The 27,934-nt window shown below is 38.8% G+C and overlaps 1 long non-coding RNA gene and 1 pseudogene across 2 annotated transcripts in view; one reads left to right on the forward strand and one right to left on the reverse strand.

Annotated features, from left to right (window-relative positions):
- Positions 1 to 26,994, reverse strand: part of LOC309631221 (endonuclease V pseudogene) — a 434,994-nt pseudogene extending 408,000 nt beyond the window's left edge. Inside the window, exon 1 of the transcript XR_014249519.1 lies at positions 1,766 to 26,994. The product of XR_014249519.1 is annotated as an endonuclease V pseudogene (transcript). The remainder of the gene's footprint in view (positions 1 to 1,765) is intronic.
- The window catches only part of LOC309631254, a 276,030-nt gene that overhangs the window by 103,414 nt on the left and 144,682 nt on the right, over positions 1 to 27,934 (forward strand). The window lies entirely within an intron of this gene.

Consider the following 27,934-nt stretch of genomic DNA (forward strand, 5'->3'; position numbering starts at 1 on the left):
TAAAATTCATAGCAAATAGGAGAGTATGGTGAAAGCTTATTAAACTTTTTAAAAATAGATTAAAACCATCCTTTTTTCATCAAACTGCTTTTTAAAAATTCATTCTTAGTTTTTGTAGGCTAGCATTTTTCCAAATGGGTTCTTGGGAAGCCCAAGTCAGAGTTTATCTGAGTGGCATCACTCTCACAGATTCCTGACTTGGGAAAGAAAATAGAAGTTAATAATTCTGTATTATTGTGACCCTGAGAGACAAGGCACTATCATCCATGACCTACAGACTTTTTAGAGCCATTAAGAGTGAAGCAATACATATTTACTGATTAGGAGTAAGGGATAATTATCATGTGACCTGTGTAAGTCAGTCCACATTACTTTAAGAACACTAATAAGTATTGCCCAAGGTAAAAAGAAACCCTACCAACACTATTCTCTAACACTTGGCCATTAATAACAGTACCTGTCTAATCCCCATACAATTACTCAAAACATTGAGTCCTAATTAATTTCCTCTTCACACGAACCTCACCCAAACCCTAGTCTAACTCTACAATGTTGATGGAATGTGATTTTTGATAAGCTACCATAAATGAATTGTGTGTAGCCAAAGCTGTATCTGGAAAATACACATCAGGGCACAAACTTTCCAAAACTCCTAGTCCTCAGTTACCTGGAGTAGAGCTACATTGGATGGGAACCCAAGTCTTGGAATGACTTCTTAGTCATGACTACAAAGCCAAATAAATTTATCTTCCAATTAAACTCCAATTAAACTAACCAATTGATATAACTGGTAGTATAGCACCACAAGGATTCCATTTAATATATATTTATTGAATGCCTTCTTTGTGCAACACTCTGTGCTGAATCCCGAGCTAACTTCAACAATCTGGCTCTATAACGCTGGGGCAGCAGATAAGGAGGAAGGAATAGTGTCCCCTTCAATAGTGGTCTTTTACTGCAGCAAGAGCCTCATAAATCACTGTGGTTTGCCACACTAGAATCAGAAGGACACTTAACTTGAACCACAGTGCCCCCTGGCCATTATAAGTGATATTCTACTTAACCAGTGAAGAGTTCTCACTGAATGTAGAGTACTGCTCAATTCTATTCCAGTAGTTACAGCAAGTGGGAGCAGAACAACCGATTTCTGCTGGATCTCAGGGCAGTGCTCCTAATGCAAGATTTTTTTCACACTGTGTTAAAAAATGGATCCCTTATCGAATCAAGTATCTTTTCTGACCAAAATGCTATAAGACTACATATCAATTACAGGGAAATAAAATGTAAAAAATGCAAACACATAGAGGCTAAACAATACACTACTAAATAACCAAGAGATCACTGAAGAAATCAAAAAGGAAATCAAAAAATACCTAGAAACAAATGACAATGAAAACATGATGACCCAAAACCTATGGGATGCAGCAAAAGAAGTTCTAAGAGGGAAATTTATAGCAATACAATCCTACCTCAAGAAACAAGAAAACTCTCAAATAAACAACCTAAACTTACACCTAAAGCAATTAGAGAAAGAAGAACAAAAAAAACCCAGAGTTAGCAGAAGGAAAGAAATCATAAAGATCAGATCAGAAATAAATGAAAAAGAAATGAAGGAAATGATAGCAAAGATCAATAAAACTAAAAGCTGGTTCTTTGAGAAGATAAACAAAATTGATAAACCATTAGCCAGACTCATCAAGAAAAAAAGGAAAAAGACTCAAATCAACAGAATTACAAATGAAAAAGGAGAAGTAACAACTGACACTGCAGAAGTACAAAGGGTCATGAGAGATTACTACAAGCAACTATATGCCAATAAAATGAACAACCTGGAAGAAATGGACAAATTCTTAGAAAAGTACAACCTTCTGAGACTGAAACAGGAAGAAAGAGAAAATATAAACAGACCAATCACAAGCACTGAAATTGAAACTGTGATTAAAAATCTTCCAGCAAACAAAAGCTCAGGACCAGATGGCTTCACAGGCGAATTCTATCAAACATTTAGACAAGAGCTAACACCTATCCTTCCCAAACTCTTCCAAAATATAGCAGAGGGAGGAACACTCCCAAACTCATTCTATGAGACCACCATCACTGATACCAAAACCAGACAAAGATGTCACAAAAAAAGAAAACTACAGGCCAATATCACTGATGAACATAGATGCAGAAATCCTCAACAAAATACTAGCAAACAGAATCCAACAGCACATTAAAAGGATCATACACCATGATCAATTGGGGTTTATCCCAGGAATGCACAGATTCTTCAATATACGCAAATCAATCAATGTGATACACCATATTCACAAATTGAAGGATAAAGACCATATGATCATCTCAATAGATGCAGAAAAAGCTTTCAACAAAATTCAACACCTATTTATGATAAAAACCCTGCAGAAAGTAGGCACAGTGGGAACTTTCCTCAACATAATAAAGGCCATATATGACAAACCCACAGCCAACATCGTTCTCAATGGTGAAAAACTGGAACCATTTCCACTAAGATCAGGAAGAAGACAAGGTTGCCCACTCTCACCACTATTATTCAACATAGTTTTGGAAGTGTTAGCCACAGCAATCAGAGAAGAAAAAGAAATAAAAGGAATCCAAATCAGAAAAGAAGAAGTAAAACTGTCACTATTTGCAGATGACGGGATACTATACATAGAGAATCCTAAAGATGCTACCAGAAAACTACTAGAGCTAATCAATGAATTTGGCAAAGAAGCAGGATACAAAATCAATGCACAGAAATCTCTTGCATTCCTATACACTAGTGATGAAAAATCTGAAAGAGAAATTAAGGAAACACTCCCATTTACCATTGCAACAAAAAGAATAAAATATGTAGGAATAAACCTACCTAAGGAGCCAAAGAACTATATACAGAAAACTATAAGACACTGATGACAGAAATTAAAGATGATACAAACAGATGGAGAGATGTACCATGTTCTTAGATTGTAAGAATCAACATTGTGAAAGTGACTATACTATGCAAAGCCATCTACAGATTCAATGCAATCCCTATCAAACTACCAATGGCATTTTTCACAGAACTAGAACAAAAAATCTTAAAATTTGTATGCAAACACAAAAGACCCCGAATAGCCGAAGCAATGTTGAGAAAGAAAAACAGAGCTGGAGGAATCAGACTCCCTGACTTCAGACTATACTACAAAGCTACAGTAATCAAGAAAGTATGGTACTGGCACAAAAACAGGAATATAGATCAGTGGAACAGGATAGAAAGCCCAGAGATAAACCTATGCATATATGTTCACCTTATCTTTGATAAAGGAGGCAAGAATATACAATGGAGAAAAGACAGCCTCTTCAATAAGTGGTGCTAGGAAAACTGGACAGCTACATGTAAAAGAATGAAATTAGAACACTCCCTAACACCATCCACAAAAATAAAGTCAAAATGGATTAAAGACCTAAATGTAAGGCCAGACACTATCAAACTCTTAGAGGAAAACATAGGCAGAACACTCTATGACATAAATCACAGCAAGATCCTTTTTGACCCACCTCCTAGAGAAAGGGAAATAAAAACAAAAATAAACAAATGGGACCTAATGAAGCTTAAAAGCTTTTGCCCAGCAAAGGAAAACATAAACAAGATGAAAAGACAACCCTCAGAATGGGAAAAAATATTTGCAAACGAAGCAACTGACGAAGGATCAATCTCCAAAATATACAAGCAGCTCATGCAGCTCAATATGAAAAAAACAAACAAACCAATCCAAAAATGGGCAGAAGACCTAAATAGACATTTCTCCAAAGAAGATATACAGATTGCCAACAAACACATGAAAGGATGCTCAACATCACTAATCATTAGAGAAATGCAAATCAAAATTACAATGAGGTATCACCTCACACCAGTCAGAATGGCCATCATTTAAAAATCTACAAACAATAAATGCTGGAGAGGGTGTGGAGAAAAGGGAACCCTCTTGCACTGTTGGTGGGAATGTAAATTGATATAGCCACTATGGAGAACAGTATGGAGGTTCCTTAAAAAACTAAAAATAGAACTACCATATGACCCAGCTATCCCATTACTGAGAAAACCATAATTCAAAAAGAGTCATGTACCACAATGTTCATTTCAGCACTATTTACAATAGCCAGGACATGGAAGCAACCTAAATGTCCATCAACAGATGAATGGATAAAGAAGATGTGGCACATATATACAATGGAATATTAATCATAAAAAGAAACGAAATTGAGTTATTTGTAGTGAGGTGGATGGACCTAGGGTCTGTCATACAGAGTGAAGTAAGTCAGAAAGAGAAAAACAAATACTGTATGCTAACACATATATATGGAATCTAAAAAAAGAAAAAAGGTTGTGAAGAACCTAGGGGCAGGACAGGAATAAAGGTGCAGACGTAGAGAATGGACTTGAGGACATGGGGAGGGGGAAGGGTAAGCTGGGACGAGGTGAGAGAGTGGCATGGACATATATACACTACCAAATGTAAAATAGATAGCTAGTGGGAAGCAGCCGCATAGCACAGGGAGATCAGCTTGGTGCTTTGTGACCACCTAGAGGGGTGGGATAGGGAGGGTGGGAGGGAGATGCAAGAGGGAGGGGATATGGGGATATATGTATACATATAGCTGATTCACTGTTATACAGCAGAAACTAACACACCATTGTAAAGCAATTATACTCCAATAAAGATGTTAAAAAAAAAAAAAAGGATGCCTTTCATCAGAATCTCCTGGAGTACTTGTTTTAATGCAGATCCCCGGGCCCAACAGGAGATCACTGAATCACAACTCTGGATTGCTTGACCAGGAAGCCAGAGCCGAAAACATGAGTGAACCCATTTCCAAGCACACTTGAGACCACCACGGACACTCCACGAATCACAGGGAGATTTGAAGAACTCAAGATATGAGTTCCTAAGCATGTCCAGAAACATCACAATTTGGGCCTTGACATTAATGTGATCTCATTTTCTGTTGTTTATCTTAGATAAGGATCAATTTATAAGTGTCTTCTCTGAGAATGAACAGAGGGAATTAATTGACTGAAGGCACTGAGTATGGTTTCTACTTAAACAATTTTTTTACAGGAGAGTATTTAGCTGAGATGCTTCATTTTATCATTAAGTTTTTATTTATTTATTTTTTATGGGAAGAGTGGCTCTGTATTAGTTATGTTCTGCTGCATAAAAATATTATTCCAGAACAAAGGTGAGATACTCAGAAACTGTGAGATAGGAACCTGGAAGCAGACTGGCTAGGTGGTTCTGTCCCAGGGTCTCTCCTGAGGTTGCAGTCAGATGACAGCCAGGGCTGGGGCATCTAAAGGCTTGAGCAGGGCTGGAGGCTGTCCAAGATGACTCCCTCACATGGTGACTGGCAGGTGGGCTCAGTTCTCTGCCATGTGGACTTCACAGAGCAGTTTACAACACAGCAGCTGACGTCTCTCGAAGTGAATGATGAGGGGGGAGAGAGAAGGAGGGGGCACCATCAAGACAAAAATCCCAATGTGTTTTAGGCCTAGTATCAGAAGTGACACACCCTCACACACCCACACCTCCATTGGTCATACAGATGGACCAGGTTCAGTGTGGCCATAGGGCTACACCAGCCCCAGGAGGCCATCTTGGAAGCTGGCTACCACAGGCTCCAAGAAAAAAATAAATTCAAGATGGCCTGATGCTTTTAATGTACCAAAAAGAGATTTATATTTCCATTGCAGGGTTTGGGAATAAGTAATGAATACAGAGAAAATAAACCAAACCCAAAACATGAGGCAATTATCAAGTGCAGGAAAAGCAAGAGGTTGTACAAAAAAGGGGATGTAATTACATTACATTACTCAGCTATGAGTAGTATGTGCAAAGAAAGAATAATGCAGACATTGAATTCTGATTCAATGAAAATGAGAAGATGGGTGGAAGGAAAGTGTATGAGAGGCTATGTGAGAGGGAACAAACTCTCAAGCCCCATGGCAGAAAGTCAATGGATAATTTCTAAATCTGTGGGCTCTTCTGAGACTCCCTGGGGGCACGGCTTTGGCCTCTGTGCCTTCTTGCTCCTTTCGGCCGCAAGGCAGGGGCCCCTTGGACTCCCAGGGTCCTGCGGATGTAGTCTGGGGAGTGGATGTCAGCCTGGTGCAGGGCCTCCAGAATCCGAAACTTGCAGCAGCCATGGGTCAGGTGCACGGCTGCCTCCAGGCTCATTTTGTGGCCCACAGAGACACAGAGGGGCTTGGTGCTGTGGTCGTGGCTCTTCAGCGCCATGCCCAGGATGGTCCCGGAACCTCCCATCAGAGGAAATGAGTCTCCTCCAGCCTTCAGGAGCCGTATCTTCTCCTTGTGCAGAGCGTTGTTCTCCAGCCCGTCCACCTGCAGGAGTTTCTTGGCCACCCCGATGCTGGACAGGTCTGTGAGGACACCAAGGTGGCAGGCCACCCCAAAGCCTCGGTGGTGAAGCACCCCATTTCCATCCACAAAAAGGACCTGGGGCATGAGGCGGGGCTCCTTCTGCCGCAGCCACTGTACCACGTCCACCAGGAAGGGCACCTCTCGGAAGGCCAGGAAGCCTGACACATAGGGACCTGTCAGGCTCACCATGCGACAGTCCTCATACATCACCTCGGGCTCAGGGTAGCTGAGCACTACCAGGGAGGCACAGGCGCTGACACTGTCGCCCTTCACAAAGGACACGTCCACGCCCCCGACCCTCTGCAGGCCCGAAAAGGCGGGGTCCCGTTGCCACGCCTCCGTGTCCCGGTCCACAACAAGGGTCTTCAACAGGGCTTGCTCCCGTTTCCAGAGCAACAGTGTTTCCTCTGGAGGCCTCCCAGCCTTTCGGGCCATGGCGCGGCCCTCCATCATTAAGTTTTAATACCAGCAAAAGGTGATGAGGCTCTTCCACTGCCTGGTCCTCCCTAACTCATTAAAGCATAGAACTATCAGAAGTCAAAATGCAGAGAAACACCAACATGGAGTCCCCACATGTGCTGGTAAATGTTGCTTCAAAGCAGAATTAAGTTTAGGAAACTTGTATAGAAAGAAGGTCAGAAACTGAGTTTTTTTCTTTTATGTTTGTTTAGTATGTGTGTGTGTGTGTGTGTGTGTGTGTGTGTGTGTAAAGGACATAGTTTCTGCAATAAGTCCAACATTATGCTGGAAATTTAAATGTTTTATTTCCTAATTCTCATAATAGGTCTGCTGGGTAGTAATTATTGTGTTACCCCATTATACAGTGTAGGAACCTGAAGCTTAAGTAACTTGCCCAAGGTCATATAGCAAGGAAAGTCACAAGGCAAAGAAAGATCTTGAACCTCCAAAGTTCATGATGTTTCCATTATACCATGCTTATAAAGAAACATGGAAAGAAATTAATACATAAAAGGAAGATATTAAATGTTAAAATTCCCATGACAATTTTTTCCTTTGCAATCTCAGAATTATCCAGTAGGCTGTACCCCTGAATCAGTTTTCTATCGAAACCCCAAGCCATTAAACAGTGATTTTCTTAAGTGCTTCATTTTTTTTTTTTTTTAATTTTATTTAGTTTTGGTTGTGTTGGGTCTTTGTCGCTGCGCGCGGGCTTTCTCTAGTTGCAGCGAGCGTGGGCTATTCTTCGTTGTGGCGCGCAGGCTTCTCATTGCAGTGGCTTCTCTTGTTGCGGAGCAGGGGCTCTAGGCACATGGGCTTCAGTAGTCGCAGCACACTGGCTCAGTAGTTGTGGCTCGCGGGCTCTAGAGTGCAGGCTCAGTAGTTGTGGCGTGTGGGCTTAGTTGCTCTGCTGCATGTGGGATCTTCCCAGACCAGGGCTCAGACCCGTGTCCCCTGCGGTGGCAGACGGATTCTTAACCACTGCACCACCAGGGAAGTCCCCAGTTGTTTTTTTATATATAAATTATTTTAAATGAAGTCTGTAACAATAATTTACAAATTTTTATATGTACACCTGAAAGTCAAAAGAAAATATTGTTTTTCATGCATTGGTTTTAGGTCCTTAACTGATATTTTAGATTAAAATAGTACCCTATTAAAATTGTTGGTGAAAATTATTGATGCTTCCACAGCTAGGGACAAAGGTTTATTTTATTCCACCCCTGTGAAAGCCAAGCCCTTTTATCACAGGCTGCCATACAGGCTTAGCTTGATTTGCAGAATTGTGATTAGTTTATCAGTATGGCTCCAAATGTAGCCAAGGCACAGTTATTTTAAAGGTTTTTTTTTTAAATTAATTAATTTATTTATTTATTTATTTATGGCTGTGTTGGGTCTTCGTTTCTGTGCGAGGGCTTTCTCCAGTTGTGGCAAGCGGGGGCCACTCTTCATTGCGATGCGTGGGCCTCTCACTGTCGCGGACTCTCTTGTTGCAGAGCACAGGCTCCAGACGCGCAGGCTCAGTAGTTGTGACTCACGGGCCCAGTTGCTCTGCGGCATGTGGGATCTTCCCAGACCAGGGCTCGAACCCGTGTCCCCTGCATTGGCAGGCAGATTCTCAACCACTGCGCCGCCAGGGAAGCCCGGCACAGTTATTTTAGAATCACCTAAGACTGGGGTTCTCAAAACATGGTTCCCAACCAGCAGCATCAGCATCACCTGGGATCTTGTTAGGTAAACTCTCAGGCTCCACTCCAGACCTATGAATCAGAAACTCTAGATTCTGAGGTCCAGAAATCTGTGTTTTAACAAGCTCTCAGAGTGATTCTGATACACACTAAAGTCTGAGGACCACCAACCTAGGATAGTTATTGAAAGTAGAGATTTCTGCTCCTCACCCAGATTGAATCAGAATTTCTGGGGTCTAGAAATTTATATTTTAAAACAAATATGCTAGTGATTCTTAGACACAAAAAAGTTTGAGAACCACACTGGTCCATGTGGTGTGATTTGAGAGAACAAGAAAGGATCCTTCCCTTAACATCTCTCTCCACTTATTGATCAAAAGTTAATTAATTTGTAGAATTAAGCAAGGATATCTTCATTAGTTTCTAAATTCATTAAGTCATAAATATTTTAGAGTGAATTTTTGTTTTTAACTAGATATTTCACCTTAATGGGAGAACTAGGAGAGTGGGCAATTAAAAGGGAGGATGTTACAAAGAGAGGCTACAAAAGCCTGACTTGAATACTTTGCCTTATAGTCACCTAAGATCTGAATTCAGATACAGTACCTCATATTTTTTATTAGGGGGATGTCATAGTTTCTGTGTAACATCTTCAGTATCACATCCCTTGGCCAACTCCCACCCCCGGAAAAGAGAACCTAAGTCTACTTGGCAGTAATCAAGCAATACTTATATTCTGAGTATAGGTAATAATGTATTGTGGTGTTTATTTGGTGTGGGGTTTTTTTGTTTTTGTTTTTTTAGTGTAAATAGAACCTATGTATTCAAGGGCAAAAAAACAAAACATGAGCACATAGGAAAATTAATCTCATTTACTTTGTAATATCACTTAAACTCTTTTCAAACAGTATATACTCAGCCAACTGACCAGACTAGGCTCTATTTGACTTCCTGTTGCTTCAAAACAAATACAGATACAACATGGACGATTCTCAAAAACATTACATGTGAAAGAATGCAGACACAAAAGGACACATGTTGTATGGTTCCGTTTATGTGAAATATCCAGAATAGGCAAATCCATAAAGATGGCAGATTAGCCGTTGTCAGGGGCTAGGGGAGGGGGTAATGTGGAGTGACTGCTTTTTGAGCAGGGGTGATGAAAATGTTCTAGAACTAGATCGGTAGTAATGGTTGCACACATTGTGAAGGCACTAAATGCCACTAAATTGTACACTTTAAAATGACAAATTTTATGTTATGTGTGTTTTCCACAATAAGAAACAAATACATACACAAAATAAAATCTTCCCTCAAAGGATGAAGATTGATAGTACTCAGGATATAGAAAAAGATGAGTCGTTGGAGTAGAAGGGAATTCTAATAATATACGCCAAAATGTTTTAAGCAGTGACAGTAAATTTGGGAAGAGTCAGGTTACAATGTTAAAAGCCAGCTGTCACTTAGATATATCCTTTGGCTTGCCAAAAACTAAAGCAAAAGCAAACAAAGCTAAAAATCCCTTAAAATCTCCCCACAAACAGCTACAGCACAGCATATATTGATATAATTGTGATTAACACATTCATAGGCCAATCAGAGTCCCAAGAGGTCTTCTTAGTGGGCGGGGCTTCCTAGGCAGCAGCCCACAACTGGTTTCTCACGTATCTCCACAGAAAGACATGGAGTGGGTTTCATGACTTACCCCTACCCTGACCCCTTTGCCACCAAGCCCCCAGGGCAAATATGGGTCCCTCCTATGAAGAAATGTAAGAATGAAATCTTACACTGGTATTAATTTAATGCCTATCAGTGTCTATGTAACTAAAAATAAAGGCTATTCTCACTTTAATTTACTCCTTCAGAGAGCTCAGAGATATTTACAGCTGTGACCTCAATTCTTGCCCTTTTCTATTCTCCCTCCTACTGTCTAGAAATCAAATTACCCTCCTAAAAATTCATCATGTCCCATCAGGTTTAGATTAAAAACTTTGTGTCTGAAAGCTTCAACTGAAAAACTGGAGAAGGTTGTGAACTGCTTTGGAATGAGACAAAATGGTGTCTGCTGTGCCTTCTGAAGAAGGGCTGCTCTTTGTGTGGGCGATTTTGTGAAATTCTGTGTCACCCACGCTACCCATTACAATGCTCAAAACATTCACATATCTGATGCAGAGGAAATGTAGCTGGTGCTGTATTTATTCCTGTTACCTCCTGTCTTGAAGCAAAATGCCAGTGCTTCATGCAGCCCGGAGTGGTAAACATCAGCTGGGAAGAAGCCTTTATTTAGGGAATTTATCACAAAATGAATTTCTGAAGACCAATATTAAGAAAGTGGAAGCACTGTTTACAAAGTATACCATTGGTGAAAATAGATATATTTAATTGTGAATTTCTGATGCATTCATGAGCAGCGTCACTTCTATTGTGGTCTCCTATATTTGTAAATGATACACGGATTATTCCACTTTGGATGCCCACCAATTGTGTGCATTCATAAAACAGATTTTTGTGCTGTTAAGGAGACATAATATAGGCTGAGGATTTGATACAGTGCTAATAAAATTAAATTTTTAAGAAGACCTGCCAAATGGGTAAGATGTTTGCCCTATATTAGTGACTATCATTTTGATGTGAAATCCACTTTAATGAACACCTGACAAAGAAACCTTTTAAAGGAATGATTATCTTTGACATGAATATATTCAGCTACTGTTTATACAATGAAATCTTAACTAGCTGGTAAAAATGGCACAATATTACGATGAGTATAGATAACACTATATAAAGAAAATGTAAAGGCTGCCTGAAGAGTTAATGACTAATTCTGTTGTCTGAGCTGGTGCTTCAGTGACGATTTGCTCTAAGAAAAGCTAATGTTTATGGTATTTTGGGTGCAATCTGTACATTTGAATTATACCTAGGGCCTCATCAATGCTGTGTATAAATTACAGAAATTACCAAAGCAAGAAAGCTTTATGTTTGCATTCTATTTTCAGATACAAGGTAAGGTAATTATAATTTATTACCCAGTAACTGTATTTTATGTCTTAAAATTGAAAAATAAGGTAAAAACTGGAAAGTATTTGAGTATGAAGGTAATGATACTTAAAAATGTTGACCTCATTGCATTTTTCACCTTAGATGACATGCTAAAGCAAAGGTAAATAACTATTTTATTACACAGTGCTCTATTATGTTCAGAAAGAAGGAGTGAAAACTATAAATGGTTATAAAATATAGGCCATAATGACAGGTTAAGTTATTATTAGCCTGAAGCAAAGAAGGCTAAGTTTTGAATTTGTGAGACTGCAACTAAAGAAAAGATACGTAAACAGGCAATCTATTCATTGTTCTTCATTTCCACAGAAGACAGCAGTTACATTAAGTTGGTTAAGTAAAGAACATTCTCAGCAGTGTGGCAAAGAATAACAAAAGAAAATACAAAATACTTCTCCTTGATGACTTTGAACAAAGAGGGCATGCTCTATAGGTAAAAATTTCCCTAGTGGCTGGGGTTTGAATGATATGCTTCTTGCTGATCATGTGATTCTATGGAAACCTATTCTCTAAAATAATGCAATGCTGTGTTGTCCCAAGCAGGTGGAAATGTCTTTTGTGTTTAATGTAAATTAAATGGTTTTAGCATTGAACTGCACTAATTTAGGAAGTTCCCACTGGTCATCAGTGAAATCCAAATGAGGACTGTGCATTCTCAGTGTCTCCCAGTTAATCGTAGAGGAGGACATCAGGGAGAAGTTGGGAAATGTAAACAAAAGGATTGAAAAATGGATAAGGACATTAAATAAAACTATTTTAGAACAATGATTTTCAATTTTGGTTGCAATTATAAACATTTGGGGAAGCTTTTTCAAAAATACCAACGCCTGAGTCCTGCTGGCTTGGGCTAGGACCCTGGCATAGGTCTTTTTAGAGCCAGGTATGAAAATCACTGTTTAGGACTTTTAAGGATCTTCAGTGCTCATAAAATCAAGCAAAGTATGTGTAAAAAAATCTCTACACCATCTGTTGTTTCAGAGTATTTTTTAAACATAAAATACAAATAAATACTATCAACTGCCCATCTAGCCATGGACCCATGATTGGTATGATTTAGTAGAAGTGTATGATGTAGTACTAAGAAGAAGAGCAATGAATCAGAACAGGTGCAACCTAGCCCTGGCTCCACCATTGGTGAGATGTGTGACTCTGGACAAGTTACTTTTTCACTCCGGACTTTAATTTCTTCATTCATAAAGTGAAGGAACTACATGGCCTTCAGGTCTCTTCTGGTTTCCTGATTCTCTGGAAATATGTGATGATTGTGCAGCTTTTTGCAGGAATCTGTGCTTAAAACATATTTTCCAGTTTGAAAGTTATAGCAACAGCCTTACAATAGAGAGTATCAAGGTATCTTACTAATTCTATTTCAGTATATTTCTAATAACCAGTTTTTTTAATTGAGGTATTGTTGGTTTACAATATTATATTAGTTTCAAGTATACAACATAGTGATTCAAAATTTTTATAGGCTATACTCCATTTAAAGTTATTATAAAATATTGGCTATATTCCCTGTGCTGTACAATGTATCCTTTTTCTTATTTATTTTATACATAGTAGTTTGTACCTCTTAAAACCCTACCCTTATCTTGCCCCTCCCCACTTCCCTCTCACCACTGGTAACCACTAGTTTGTACTCTATGAGTCTGTTTCTGTTTTGTTATATTCATTCATTTGTTTTATTTTTTAGATTCCACATACAAGTGATAACATACAGTATTTGTCTATCTCTATCTGACTTATTTCACTAGGCATAGTACCCTCCAGGTCCATCCATATTGTTGCAAATGGCAAACTTTCATTCTTTTTTATGGCTGAGTAGTATTTCATTCCACTGTGTATGTGTGTGTGTGTGTGTGTGTATCACATCTTCTTTATCCATTCATCTGTTGACAGATACTTAAGTTGCTTCCATATCTTGGCTATTGTAAATAATGCTGCTATGAACATTGGGGTGCATGTATCTTTTTTAATTGTTTTTGTTTTCTTTGGATATATACCTAGGAATGAAATTGCTGGATCATCTGGTAGTTCTATTTTTAGTGTTTTTGAGGAACTTCCGTACTGTTTTCCATAGTAACTGCACTAATTTGTATTCCTACCAACAGTGTACAAGGGTTCCCTTTTCTCCACATCCTCGCCAACATTTGTTATATATGGTTTTTTAGACATTCTGACAGGTGTGAGGTGATATCTCATTGTGGTTTTGATTTGCATTTCTCTAGTGATTAGCAGTGTTGAGCATCTTTTCACATGTGTGTTGGCCATCTGTATGTCTTCTTTGGAAAAATGTCTATTCAGGTCTTATGCCCATTTTTTAATAGGATTGTTTGAGGTTTTTTGATATTGAGTTGTATGAGCTGTTTGTATATTTTGGATATTAACCTCTTATTGGTCATCATTTGCAAATATTTTCTTCCATTCAGTAGGTTGTGTTTTCATTTTGTCGATGGTTTCCTTTGCTGTGCAAAAGCTTTTAAGTTTAATCAGGTCCCACTTGTTTATTTTTGCTTTTGTTTCCTTTGCCTTAGGAAACAGATCCAAAAAATATTGCTACGATTTATGTCAAAGAGTGTTCTGCCTATGTTTTCTTCTAGGAGTTTTTTGGTTTCCAGTTTCACAACCAGTTTTAAATGACTATTGACCTAAGTCAACTCATCAAGTTGAAGACAATATTGTGACAGACTTTATGCATGTGTAACTCAGCAAATATTTTTGAGCACCTATTGTGTTCCAGACACTGTTCTAGAAACTGTGATGATGCAAAGATAAAAGAGACACAGTCCTTATTGTCAATAAGTTGATGGTTCTGCAGAAAAGACAAAATGAAGAATGGAGTCCAAGTTTTTTAACCTTTAAAAAGCACATACTTTTCTATCAATATTCCCACAGACAATAGCAATAGCCCTCAGGGAGAATTGTGGGAAATCTGTTCTTTTACTGGATTTGCTTCCCAAATAAGTTCTATAAATCTCAAAGGAACACTTCCATGTTCCACAAACTGTCCCTATGATCACTGACCAATTGACTAGCCATCTTGATCTGGACGTTATAGCTCCATATTCCACAGTTTATTTTTTGATGTCCTGTAAGTGCCTTTTAGTGCTGCTGCTGCTCTTCTTTGCTTCACACTAGATGTGTGCACAAAGTTCTCCCTTAATTCCCTAGAGCACAGCCAAACATACTGAAATACTTAACGCTTAACTGAAGGCTTAGGCATAATTCAAGCACAACATAGAAAGTACCTTTTAACTCAGCTGCCATTAAAAGAGACTTGCTACTCTTAGGATCTTCCATCAATATTAAATATAAATAAATTGATATTGTATGTCAGAGACTGTTCCATGTGGCAGGTCACCCCAGGCATCTACACATTGTGGAGTTTCTACACTTACCTCTCCTTTGTCTATTAACTGGGAAGAAGTCTGCCCTCTCCCAGTCCATGCCCAGGCCTACCTCATCTCCCACCCCAGGATGATTGACAGTGGAAACACCCAATTCCTTCACCCTCACCCACCAGGTACTCTTTAGCCTCAGGGGAATAGACAAGACAATGCCACAGTTTAGAAGACGTACTTCAAAGTCTGGGTTATTCAGTAAAAAAACCCATGGGTGCGTTGCCAAGAGTTCAGCCACGGTAAAGCTGTTCCAAGGCCATCCCAGATCTTCACTCTAACACGATGTTAAGTGAAAGCCCGAAATGGACTGTTCCAAACCAGTCTGTGAGAAAAAAATTATTTTATAAAAGATATACATATCTCCTGGGTCAGGGGTGGGAGGTGGGTTCAGAGGCAAGATTAAATACTTAGGAAAAAACTTAACATTATCCGTCTCTGTCTCTGCAAGGGCGTATTTATGCTAAAGACAACAGAATGTACAATGATCAGTGGCTTGTTTCACATCTCTGTCTGAAGTACTAGCTTTCAGATTAAAGATGACTTAATATTTTTCTCCAAGAACAATGGTGGTTGTTATGTTTATAAAAGTATTCTAGTGATTTTCCTAAAGCAAAAGAATCTGCTTCAAAGGTGAATGATTGTTTCCACTACTAACACGTTTTAAATGATCTTTCCAGTTAAGAAAAAACCAAACTTGATTTCATTTTAATACCCTACTATAAGGGTGAGAAAGGCCCCTATTTAGACTGGGGACAGTAGGAGTGAGGATAGAGGAGCCATCCAGGACAGAGAATGACTGAAGAGAGTGCTGAAGTTTGGGTAGGAGCCAATGACCTGAGGTAGAGAGGTCAGGAGAGCATGATCCAGACAGGTGGAGCAGCATTTGTGAAATCTTAGAGACCGGAGAGGAGGGTGCCTTCAAGAGGAGGTGACATTTTGGGTGCGAGTTCGCAGAGGGGGTGACATTTTGGTTGGTCAGTTTTGACATTTGCACCTATTTCGTGACTCTAAAAGTATCAAGCCATTAAACTTTGATTTTTGAAAATCACTAGGTAATTTGTATTGTAAAGTGTAAAACAGACACTTTCACTCCCTCTCTTATTCAAAGTTGGGGGGGCGGCACCAGGGAGGGATGGTTAGGTTGAAACTACAATGAATTGTTGCAGACTCTATCAAAGACTACGTAGTTTGTAAACTATGTCCAAATGGACATAAAAAGTCCTCTTTCCTAAAGTTTTATCATGGAAGATTCTCTGTACCTAATACTGTACCTGTAGGTATTCTATATACTTTTAATGAATGAATGAATGAATCATTATGGGGAGGTTATGAAGGATTTTAGTACAATTCCTTAAATAAGTGTCTCATTTCTAATCCTCCCAACCCCAAATAAGAGATTCAACTACCTTAATGAGATAATCTCACTTACGTTATCTAATTTAATCATCATAACAACCCCATGAAGTACATAATGTGATTTTCATTTTATGGATGTAGAAACCTAAGCTCAAGGTAAGTGATCCAAGGTCACAGGTTAGAAAAAAGTGGGTTTTGAATCCAGGTCTGTTGCTTCTGTTTCATTAATTCAATAAACATCCACTGAAGTATGTCCACAGTTTCTCCTATTGAAACCTCAATCGAAGCAACCCACTGTTGAAACTCTAAGCCACATGAGGACAAGTACTTAGAAATAGACCCCATTATTGACTAGAACCATTTTGTGAACTATATTAAAAGCTTCCAATATCTGTCACAAATAAAGAATTTGGAGGGATTCTGGTTGATCAATTGTATTCTATGTCAAACTGTTCTACTCTGAGATATAAAGAAGGGTTGATTGCCTTTAGTGGCCTCAACCTCTGTAAAGGTTATGATGCCTCCCCGTCCCCTCAACCTCTCAAACATATTTCAAAAAAATATTTTAATCTGATTTATAAAATCAGTGTAATGTGGTTTATTAAAGTATACTTCTCTCTCCTAATGACAGCTTACATGCTATTTTGACTTTTTGTGGTACCCTAAGCACATACTTAAATTTGCTCTTTGCTTAATCCAGTCTGGGATACCAGATGCATTTGTACATTTTCTTTGGCATTATGTTCTACTTGTACACTTGTTGATTAATTTGGAAACCAGAGATCAGTTGATAAACTAACCTACTGGATAAAGGCTATAATTTTATTCTCAAGTGGAAAGAGATTATGGTCTCCTGGACTTCGAAGGGAGTAATACAAGCTACAGAAGCTTCCTTGCTCCTGCTCCAGGTGGGTGGAATGGTTGATGTGGTGTGGTGTGGTGTGGTATGTAACTCGTGTGCCATAGAAATCTTGTTCCAAAATTGTGGCCTGTGTATTTTGGTATAGGAAATTTTGACACTTTTGAACATAAAATGTCTGAAGAGGTTCTTGCTGCCCCCAGTGAACTAGAAATTAACATTTTTGAAATAATGTCCTTGCCATCTTGAAACTTGAGCCTTGTTGGAAAATGGAGGGAACAAAAGTGTCCACAGAACTGAGAAGTCATTGTGAGACCAAAAATCGAGGCAGGCAGCTCCGTATAATCAATGGATCAGTTTATCATAGGGTAACTTACTCACAGGGTAGGATCTGGATCGGATGGACAACGATCTGGAAGCATTTGCAGCTGCACTCCTCACCACTGAGGGGCCATTGGATAATTTTATAGTTAACCTGGGGTATGAAAGTAGGTGCTTGGAAGCAGGACATGCATTCCTAAATCAAGATTTATGAGTGGGTAACTAGTCTCGTGGTCACCAGGAATACGTCAGCAAGGGTTTTCATCATTGTTTTGGGACTAACAGAGCATAGAGGCCACCTGGTCCTAATGATTATTAAACAATACCTGTTAACTACAAAGCCCTTGATGACAGAGAAGTGATTTACTACACAGTACAGTCCTGGGTAGGGTCAGTGAAAGAACAGGAGGAACTGTAAGACACAAGGTTGTGTCAGTTATGCTAACAGCCATACAAGCCTTCATTAATTATTTTTAAATCAGTGGTGAGAACTATATAATCTTATAATTGTAACCTACCAGTAAAGCTCTCTATACTCTTCTTAAACATATTACAAGCAATCTGAAATATATAATTAATTAGCAATTAACTAGAAAATTTGTTAGACAACTAATACTCTATTGTATCGATAAAGACAGATAAATCTTGAGTTACAAATTAAGTCTTGTGTTAAATTTCTTTTCTTTCTTGAGGGTAAGGGGAAATCAAGAACACAGAAATATTTTAAAATATCAGAATCATTATATTATGGAGGCAAGGAACCCAGATATTTTCCTGACATTGAGCAGTGCAAAATTTGGTTTGAAATATCCTGAACTCTGTGGATGTCCTGGCTCTGCCATTTTCTAATTGTGTAACCTTAGGTAAGTCACTTCTTTAAACTTCAGTTACTTTATCTATAAAACAAGTATAATAATAGTACCTACTTCTAGGGCTCTTTTAAGGGTAAAATAAGAAATGCAGTCAAGTGCATAGCATAATGCTAGAATCTTGGACATTGTGTATGTTCAATAAATTAAATACTATTATAATTATTTTATTAAAAGCATTTTATAATTCATAGCACTAGCTGTTCTAATCAGAACCATCTATCAAAATTGAGAGTCAAGTGAGATCTGTATTTTCCTCCACAGTACCAGTGGTAACGAAGTCCCTCCACAGATTCCCCACACAGCACTTCACTCATACTTAAAGACTAGCATCTGATGTCTATAGTTAGAAATGACTATGGCTAGTAGAAATGTCTGAGCCTGTCTTTCCCTGTAGATTATAAATTCTGGAGGATAGGGATCATATATTTTGAATTGAATTTTAATTGCATCCCCAACTGCGATTACACTGCCTGCATATAGTTTAATGACCAGCAAAGATAAAATTTCAGTCAACAGTCCATCTCTGCAATCTTGAGTTGTACAATGGAACAACTGGGAGGGAACCTCCACCTGACCTGTCTCTAGTCGGGGACCCAGCGCTCTAGGATGAATGCTAATGGGGGTCCTATATGGAGCTGCAGGGTGAGAACCTTCAAAGGGTGGGAAGAGGACCTGGGCTTTGCTGGTCTCCAGGAGGAAAGGAGTAACCGGAACTCCTGATGTTAACATGGTTGCTGGCACCCTGTGTCTTCCTAGGGGCCAGCCACCAGACCCCACTTTGCCCCAGTCACTGTCTGCTCTTTGCAAAGAATATTTGTGATGGTATTATGAGACCTGAAGTCCTATTTCTGCTAATAAATCTGCTTCCCTTCTAAACATACATACTCATGCACAGGTACACACAACCACATGTAACCACACGCACCATCCTCCTCATTCAATGTTAGTCCTGACCTGAACTATAATTGGGCTCTTTATAATACCACTTGAATTGTGTAAAACTCCATGGAAATAAAATTAGAAAAGCCCATCATGCGGTGTGTTTATTGTAATGCATAGGTATATCCATTTTAGAAGTGGGTGGTATTTTACATGGCTTTTTGGTATTACTTGAGGATAATGATTACTTCAGATCTTTTTGCTGATTTCGCTGTAGTGTTCTGGAGAGAAATTTTAGACATAAGTTATATAAAGATCTGAACACAAGTCTGTCAATTCAATTCACCAAATCTCTTTTGAGCTTCTGTTACAAAGAATTGAACTAGGCAATATTGGGGATACATAAACAAGTAATAGGACATAGTCCCTCATCTCTAGAGAGGCCATAATTTAACATCATCACCATTGTTGAAGTGTATTTCTTAATGATTCCATCATACACAGTATGCTGGATGGGGTATGAAGCTGGTTAAGCAAACACCAAAGCCTCCTCAAATCCTCTTTTGAAAAAGAGAATGTATATAAATAAATAAATAATAATATTCGAGTTCCCAAGACTTACTCTTCACAAGCAGCACAAACACCAAAAATACGAAATACATTCAGTTAAAAATTATAGTGAAGCCTAATTTATTCAGTGTTATCAAAGAATGAAAATATTTATGTGTTTTAATTTTTCTGATAATGGAAATGTTATTCCTTTTAAAGCACCGAATCTTTTTAAATATTAACCAATGAAAGGTGTATCTTTCTAAAATGTATGATCTATTTCCCCTGCGTTGTAAAATTATATATCCTGAACTAAATCTAACATTTTCTTAGTGAGACTGGAATATCATTGTGAGCATAGTATGCTGTACTGTAAATAGGGAACTTTTCAGGAACAATATTGAGGTGTGCAGAGCTATTTTTCCATACTAAATGGACTCAGACTATACTTTTTTGGTTCATCTTTTTACTTATTATAAGTATTTTTTAAAATCTTGTTCCCTTAGTGGTTTAACTGTCCCACTAAGTTACTATTGCTCTGCAGTAAGCCACCCCAAATTTAGTGGCATAAAAAATTATTTTATTATGCTCTCAGATACTGTAGATCAAGAATTAAGAAAGGGTGTATGGAGACAGTTCTCTGCTCTACCACGCCTGGCCCCTGAGCTAGGAAGACTCAGGTGACTAGCAGTGACTTTAATAGCTGGAATCTGGAACAGCTAGGACTGGAGGATTTCTCTCCATGATCACTCACTCACCTGTCTGGCACCTGGGCTGGGACATCTAAAGGCTGGTCTCTGCTGCAACTATTGACTGGAACACCTACACATGGCCTCTTAACATGGTTTAAGATTTGCACAGCATGGTGACTGAGTTCTGAGAGGGAAAACCCCAAAATGGGGCTTCCAGAGGGTGAGAAACAGGTGGAAGCTTCACGGCCTTTCCTCATGGCCTCAGAAATCATACAACACCATTGGTGTTGTCATGAGGTCAGACCCAAATTCAAGGAAACAAGATTTAGAGTTTACTTACTAATGGTGCAGTGGCAAGGTTACACTGCAGGAGAGCATGAGGGATGGGAGAGATTGCTGGGACCATCTTTGAAAAATACAATCTGTCAGCAGCCATTTCTTATCATTATTGACATATCTCCCCTGTAGGCTTCCCAAATGCTTAAGGTTTCAGTTCTAAACTTCTAAAGTGGCAAAACAAACTAGCTTTCCAAAATTGAATGTAAAATCAAATATGCAGTCATTTGGCTGAGGCAGTCATAAGGGTTCTCTTATGAATGAGGTGACTGAGTTTTAATATATGCACCTGCTGGTAGCCACTCCGGCTGCCCTGAGGCTTTTCCTCACTGTTTTCCAAACAGTGCAGCCAGTGACAGAGGCCTCAGGAGAAACCAAACCTGCCAACTCCTTGATCTTGGACTTCCAGCCTCCAGAACTGTGAGGAAATAAATTTTTGTTGTTTAAGCCAGCAGTCCCCAAACTTTTCGGCACCGGGGACCCGTTTCGTGGGAGACAATTTTTCCACGGACCTGGGGGCGGGGGCGTGGTTCAGGCGATAATGGGAGCTATGGGGAGCAGCAGATGAAGCTTCGCTCACTCTCCCGCCCGGCGCTGACCTCCTGCTGGTTCCTAACCGGTAGTGGTCCTCGGCCCGGGGGTTGGGGACCCCTGGTTTAAGCCATCCAGTTGTTGGATTTCTATATGGCAGCTCCAGATGACTTACACTGGATGACTGACTTCTCATAGGGTGTGGTCCTTGTCCTACTGCTCTACTGCTCCTCTCATCTGTGCTCTCCTTTCTCTGCCCATGTATTCTCACGTTCCTATGCCATTGCTTATGCTATTCCTTCTATGTAGAAGGTCCTTTCCTCTGTGTCTGGGCCTATTAACTCATCTCTCAAGGCTCAACTCAGATGTCATCTTTTCTGTGTTTTACTTAACCATAATCACTCCATCTCTGTGCACATACCTTGATTTCATTATTTTTGATATTAAATGATAATTAGCCATCTCTGAGCCCCTCCCCCTTGCTATAGAATAAGGTGTTTGAGGGGAGGGACTGCATTCTGGTTCCCCCAGTTTCTGATACAGAGCCTGACATTAGTAGGTGCTCAATACGTTTGTTGATTTAATACATTATACTAGAAACCTATAAAATTTAAGACCTGGACGACACCTTGCTGATGATCTAATCCAGACTCTCATTTTACAAGTGAAGAAAATGCAGTCTGAAAAGGTTACTTCAGACAGATATTCTAAAGGATATTACCATCATGCTTCTAGTCAGTACCAAAAAGCATCCTGAAAGGTAATAATTTGGGGGGATGATTGAACAATTGAAAAGGCACGAGCTCATATAGCTGAGAATGAGAATGTGTTCCAGACACTGGGTAGGGCATCCAGGAGGGTTTGGAGACAGAGATGGATGACTGAGCCAATGTGTGCACATTAAAAATACGTTACTGTGATTTGGAAGGTCTGTTCACAAATCTTCAAAAAAACCTATACATTAAATTTTATTATTATTATTATCTATATCCCCCAATTTTTCCTGCCTAGTTTTTTTTTTTTTAATTTATTTATTTATTTTTGGCTGTGTTGGGTCTTCGTTTCTGTGCGAGGGCTTTCTCTAGTTGCGGCAAGCGGGGGCCACTCTTCATCGCGGTGCACAGGCCTCTCACTATCGCGGCCCCTCTTATTGCGGAGCACAGGCTCCAGACGCGCAGGCTCAGTAGTTGTGGCTCATGGGCCTAGTTGCTCCGCGGCATGTGGGATCTTCCCAGACCAGGGCTCGAACCCGTGTCCCCTGCATTAGCAGGCAGATTCTCAACCACTGCGCCACCAGGGAAGCCCCTCCTGCCTAGTTTTTGATGAATAGGTTGTTAGAGACACAAGCTATAGCTTTATTTAAACATATATTCCTTTATTTTCTGAACAAACCATTGAGAATTGCGCTGCATGTATATCCTGGTAAGTGCAGATAAGTTAAAATAATAAAAGCACATTTCCTCTCTTATCTCAGTATTCCCACCCAATTAAACCTTGAGTAAGAGCAAAGATATCAAGCATCACCTTACAGTTTATTTTTCCTGACAAAATTCCAAGGATAGGTGGGGCTACCATCTTTGGTCCCTCATCCATCCTCCCTCAGAAATACTTTACATTCAATCCATAGGGGAAAAATGCTAAGAGTTGTGAGAGTATGGTTAGTCTCTTGTCTCCTAAAACCCATTGACAATTTGGACTCCAAAAAATAATATGTGAGAAAAACCCGTTTGTTTTCTGTTTTTTGAATGGTCTTTATGTCTAAAGAGATAAACAAAACAAAAAAACGTAACAAACAGCAGAAAAGGCACAAAAGAAGTCTAAAATTCCATGTTTTCATTATGGAGATGATGATATTATCAATACATAAACATCACAAGGGGCTGTTGTGAGACTTTAGTCAGATGACATAGTAATGAGCTTATTTCAATGCCTGGCACTTCCTGTGTGAGTGCTCACAAAGCTGTAAAATGCTTGCCGCAAACATTGGCTAGTAGTTCCATGTGGCAGTATCACTTTCCAAGTGGGTGAACTTGTGATAATTACTTAGGTTTATGACCCTCAGTTTTCTTACCTGTTAAGTGGGGAAAATGATGCCTTTCTGTGGGGTGGTTGTGAAGATTTGGTGAAATGATAAAAGAGAAGTGCACACTGCCAGGCACTTCGCAAAATTAGGCTTCCTTTTTTTTTGAATTTTTGAATTTTATTTTATTTATTTTTTTATACAGCAGGTTCTTATTAGTTATACATTTTATACATATTAGTGTATACATGTCAATCCCAATCTCCCAATTTATCACACCCCCCCACCCCCCACCACTTTCCCCCCTTGGTGTCCATACGTTTGTTCTCTACATCTGTGTCTCAATTTCTGCCCAGCAAACTGGTTCATCTGTACCATTTTTCTAGGTTCCACATATATGCATTAATATACGATATTTGTTTTTCTCTTTCTGACTTACTTCACTCTGTATGACAGTCTCTAGATCCATCCATGTCTCTACAAATGACCCAATTTCGTTCCTTTTTATGGCTGAGTAATATTCCATTGTATATATGTACCACATCTTCTTTATCCATTTGTCTGTCGATGGGCATTTAGGTTGCTTCCATGACCTGGCTATTGTAAATAGTGCTGCAATGAACATTGGGGTGCATGTGTCTTTTTGAATTATGGTTTTCTCTGGGTATATGCCCAGTAGTGGGATTGCTGGGTCATATGGTAATTCTTTTTTTTTTTTTTTAACATCTTTATTGGAGTATAATTGCTTTACAATGCTGTGTTAGTTTCTGCTTTATAACAAAGTGAATCAGTTATACATATACATATGTTCCCATATCTCTTCCCTCTTGTGTCTCCCTCCCTCCCACCCTCCCTATCCCACCCCTCTAGGTGGTCACAAACCACCGAGCTGATCCCCTGTGCTATGCGGCTGCTTCCCACTAGCTATCTATTTTACGTTTGGTAGTGTATATATGTCCATGCCACTCTCAATTTCTCACAGCTTACCCTTCCCCCTCCCCACATCCTCAAGTCCATTCTCTAGTAAGTCTGTGTCTTTATTCCCATCTTACCCCTAGGTTCTTCATGACCTTTTTTTTTTTTTTCTTAGATTCCATATATATGTGTTAGCATACAGTATTTGTTTTTCTCTTTCTGACTTACTTCACTCTGTATGACAGACTCTAGGTCCATCCACCTCACTACAAATAACTCAATTTCATTTCTTTTTATGGCTGAGTAATATTCCATTGTATATATGTGCCACATCTTCTATATCCATTCATCCAATGATGGACACTTAGGTTGCTTTCATGTCCTGGCTATTGTAAATAGAGCTGCAATGAACATTTTGGTACATGAGTCTTTATGAATTATGGTTTTCTCAGGGTATATGCCCAGTAGTGGGATTGCTGGGTCGTATGCTAGTTCTATTTTTAGTTTTTTAAGGAACCTCCATTCTGTTCTCCATAGTGGCTGTATCAATTTACATTCCCACCAACAGTGGAAGAGGGTTCCCTTTTCTCCACACCCTCTCCAGCATTTATTGTTTCTAGATTTTTTGATGATGGCCATTCTGACTGGTGTGAGATGATATCTCATTGTAGTTTTGATTTGCATTTCTCTAATGATTAATGGTGTTGAGCATTCTTTCATGTGTTTGTTGGCAATCTGTATATCTTCTTTGGAGAAATGTCTATTTAGGTCTTCTGCCCATTTTTAGATTGGGTTGTTTGTTTTTTTGTTATTGAGCTGCATGAGCTGCTTATAAATCTTGGACATTAATCATTTGTCAGTTGCTTCATTTGCAAATATTTTCTCCCATTCTGAGGGTTGTCTTTTCGTCTTGTTTATGGTTTCCTTTGCTGTTCAAAAGCTTTGAAGTTTCATTAGGTCCCATTTGTTTATTTTTGTTTTTATTTCCATTTCTCTAGGAGGTGGGTCAAAAAGGATCTTGCTGTGATTTATGTCATAGAGTGTTCTGCCTGTGTTTTCCTCTAAAAGTTTGATAGTGTCTGGCCTTACATTTAGGTCTTTAATCCATTTTGAGTTTATTTTTGTGTATGGTGTTAGGGAGTGTTCTAATTTCATACTTTTACATGTAGCTGTCCAGTTTTCCCAGCACCACTTATTGAAGAGGCTGTCTTTTCTCCACTGTATATTCTTGCCTCCTTTATCAAAGATAAGGTGACCATATGTGCGTGGGTTTATCTCTGGGCTTTCTATCCTGTTCCATTTATCTATATTCCTGTTTTTGTGCCAGTACCATACTGTCTTGATTACTGTAGCTTTGTAGTATAGTCTGAAGTCAGGGAGTCTGATTCCTCCAGCTCTGTTTTTCTTTCTCAAGATTGCTTTGGCTATTCGGGGTCTTTTGTGTTTCCATGCAAATTTTAAGATTTTTTGTTCTAGTTCTGTGAAAAATGCCATTGGTAGTTTGATAGGGATTGCATTGAATCTGTAGATGGCTTTGGGTACTATAGTCACTTTCACAATGTTGATTCTTACAATCTAAGAACATGGTACATCTCTCCATCTGTTTGTATCATCTTTAATTTCTGTCATCAGTGTCTTATAGTTTTCTGCATACAAGTCTTTTGTCTCCTTAGGTAGTTTTATTCCTAGATATTTTATTCTTTTTTTGCAATGGTAAATGGGAGTGTTTTCTTAATTTCACTTTCAGATTTTTCATCATAGTGTATAGGAATGCCAGAGATTTCTGTGCATTAATTTTTTATCCTGCTACTTTACCAAATTCATTGATTAGCTCTAGTAGTTTTCTGGTAGCATCTTTAGGATTCTCTATGTAGAGTCATCGTGTCATCTGCAAACAGTGACAGCTTTACTTCTTCTTTTCCGATTTGGATTCCTTTTATTTCTTTTTCTTCTCTGATTGCTGTGGCTAAAACTTCCAAAACTATGTTGAATAATAGTGGTGAGAGTGGGCAACCTTGTCTTGTTCCTGATCTTAGTGGAAATGGTTTCAGTTTTTCACCATTGAGGACGATGTTGGCTGTGGGTTTGTCATATATGGCCTTTATTATGTTGAGGAAAGTTCCCTCTATGCCTAGTTTCTGCAGGGCTTTTATCATAAATGGGTGTTGAATTTTGTCAAAAACTTTCTCTGCATCTATTGAGATGATCATATGGTTTTTCTCCTTCAATTTGTTAATATGGTGTATCACGTTGATTCATTTGCATATATTGAAGAATCCTTGCATTCCTGGAATAAACCCCACTTGATCATAGTGTATGATCCTTTTAATGAGCTGTTGGATTCTGTTTGCTAGTATTTTGTTGAGGATTTTTGCATCTATGTTCATCAGTGATATTGGCCTGTAGTTTTCTTTCTTTGTGACATCTTTGTCTGGTTTTGGGATCAGGGTGATGGTGGCCTCGTAGAATGAGTTTGGGAGTGTTCCTCCCTCTGCTATATTTTGGAAGAGTTTGAGAAGGATAGGTGTTAGCTCTTCTCTAAATGTTTGATAGAATTCACCTGTGAAGCCATCTGGTCCTGGGCTTTTGTTTGTTGGAAGATTTTTAATCACAGTTTCAATTTCAGTGCTTGTGATTGGTCTGTTCATATTTTCTATTTCTTCCTGGTTCGGTCTTGGCACGTTGTGCATTTCTAAGAATTTGTCCGTTTCTTCCAGGTTGTCCATTTTATTGGCATAGAGTTGCTTGTAGTAATCTCTCATGATCTTTTGTATTTCTGCAGTGTCAGTGGTTACCTCTCCTTTTTCATTTCTAATTCTATTGATTTGAGTCTTCTCCCTTTTTCTCTTGATGAGTCTGGCTAATGGTTTATCAATTTTGTTTATCTTCTCAAAGAACCAGCTTTTAGTTTTATTGATCTTTGCTATCGTTTCCTTCATTTGTTTTTCATTTATTTCTGATCTGATCTTTATGATTTCTTTCCTTCTGCTAACTTTGGGGTTTTTTTGTTCTTCTTTCTCTAATTGCTTTAGGTGCAAGGTTAGGTTGTTTATTTGAGATGTTTCCTGTTTCTTGATGTAGGCTTGTATTGCTATAAACTTCCCTCTTAGAACTGCTTTTGCTGCGTCCCATAGGTTTTGGGTCATCGTGTCTCCATTGTCATTTGTTTCTGGGTATTTTTTGATTTCCTCTTTGATTTCTTCAGTGATCACTTGGTTATTAAGCAGTGTATTGTTTAGCCTCCATGTGTTTGTATTTTTTACAGATCTTTTCCTGTAATTGATATCTAGTCTCATAGCGTTGTGGTCGGAAAAGATACTTGATACGATTTCAATTTTCTTAAATTTACCAAGGTTTGATTTGTGACCCAAGATATGATCTATCCTGGAGAATGTTCCATGAGCACTTGAGAAAAATGTGTATTCTGTTATTTTTGTGTGGAATGTCCTATAAATATCAATTAAGTCCATCTTGTTTAATGTATCATTTAAAGCTTCTGTTTCCTTATTTATTTTCATTTTGGATGATCTGGCCATTGGTGAAAGTGGGGTGTTAAAATCCCCTAATATGATTG

This window comes from Balaenoptera borealis, assembly GCF_965194805.1.
Source record: "Balaenoptera borealis genome assembly, chromosome: 6".
Lineage (NCBI taxonomy): Eukaryota > Metazoa > Chordata > Mammalia > Artiodactyla > Balaenopteridae > Balaenoptera > Balaenoptera borealis.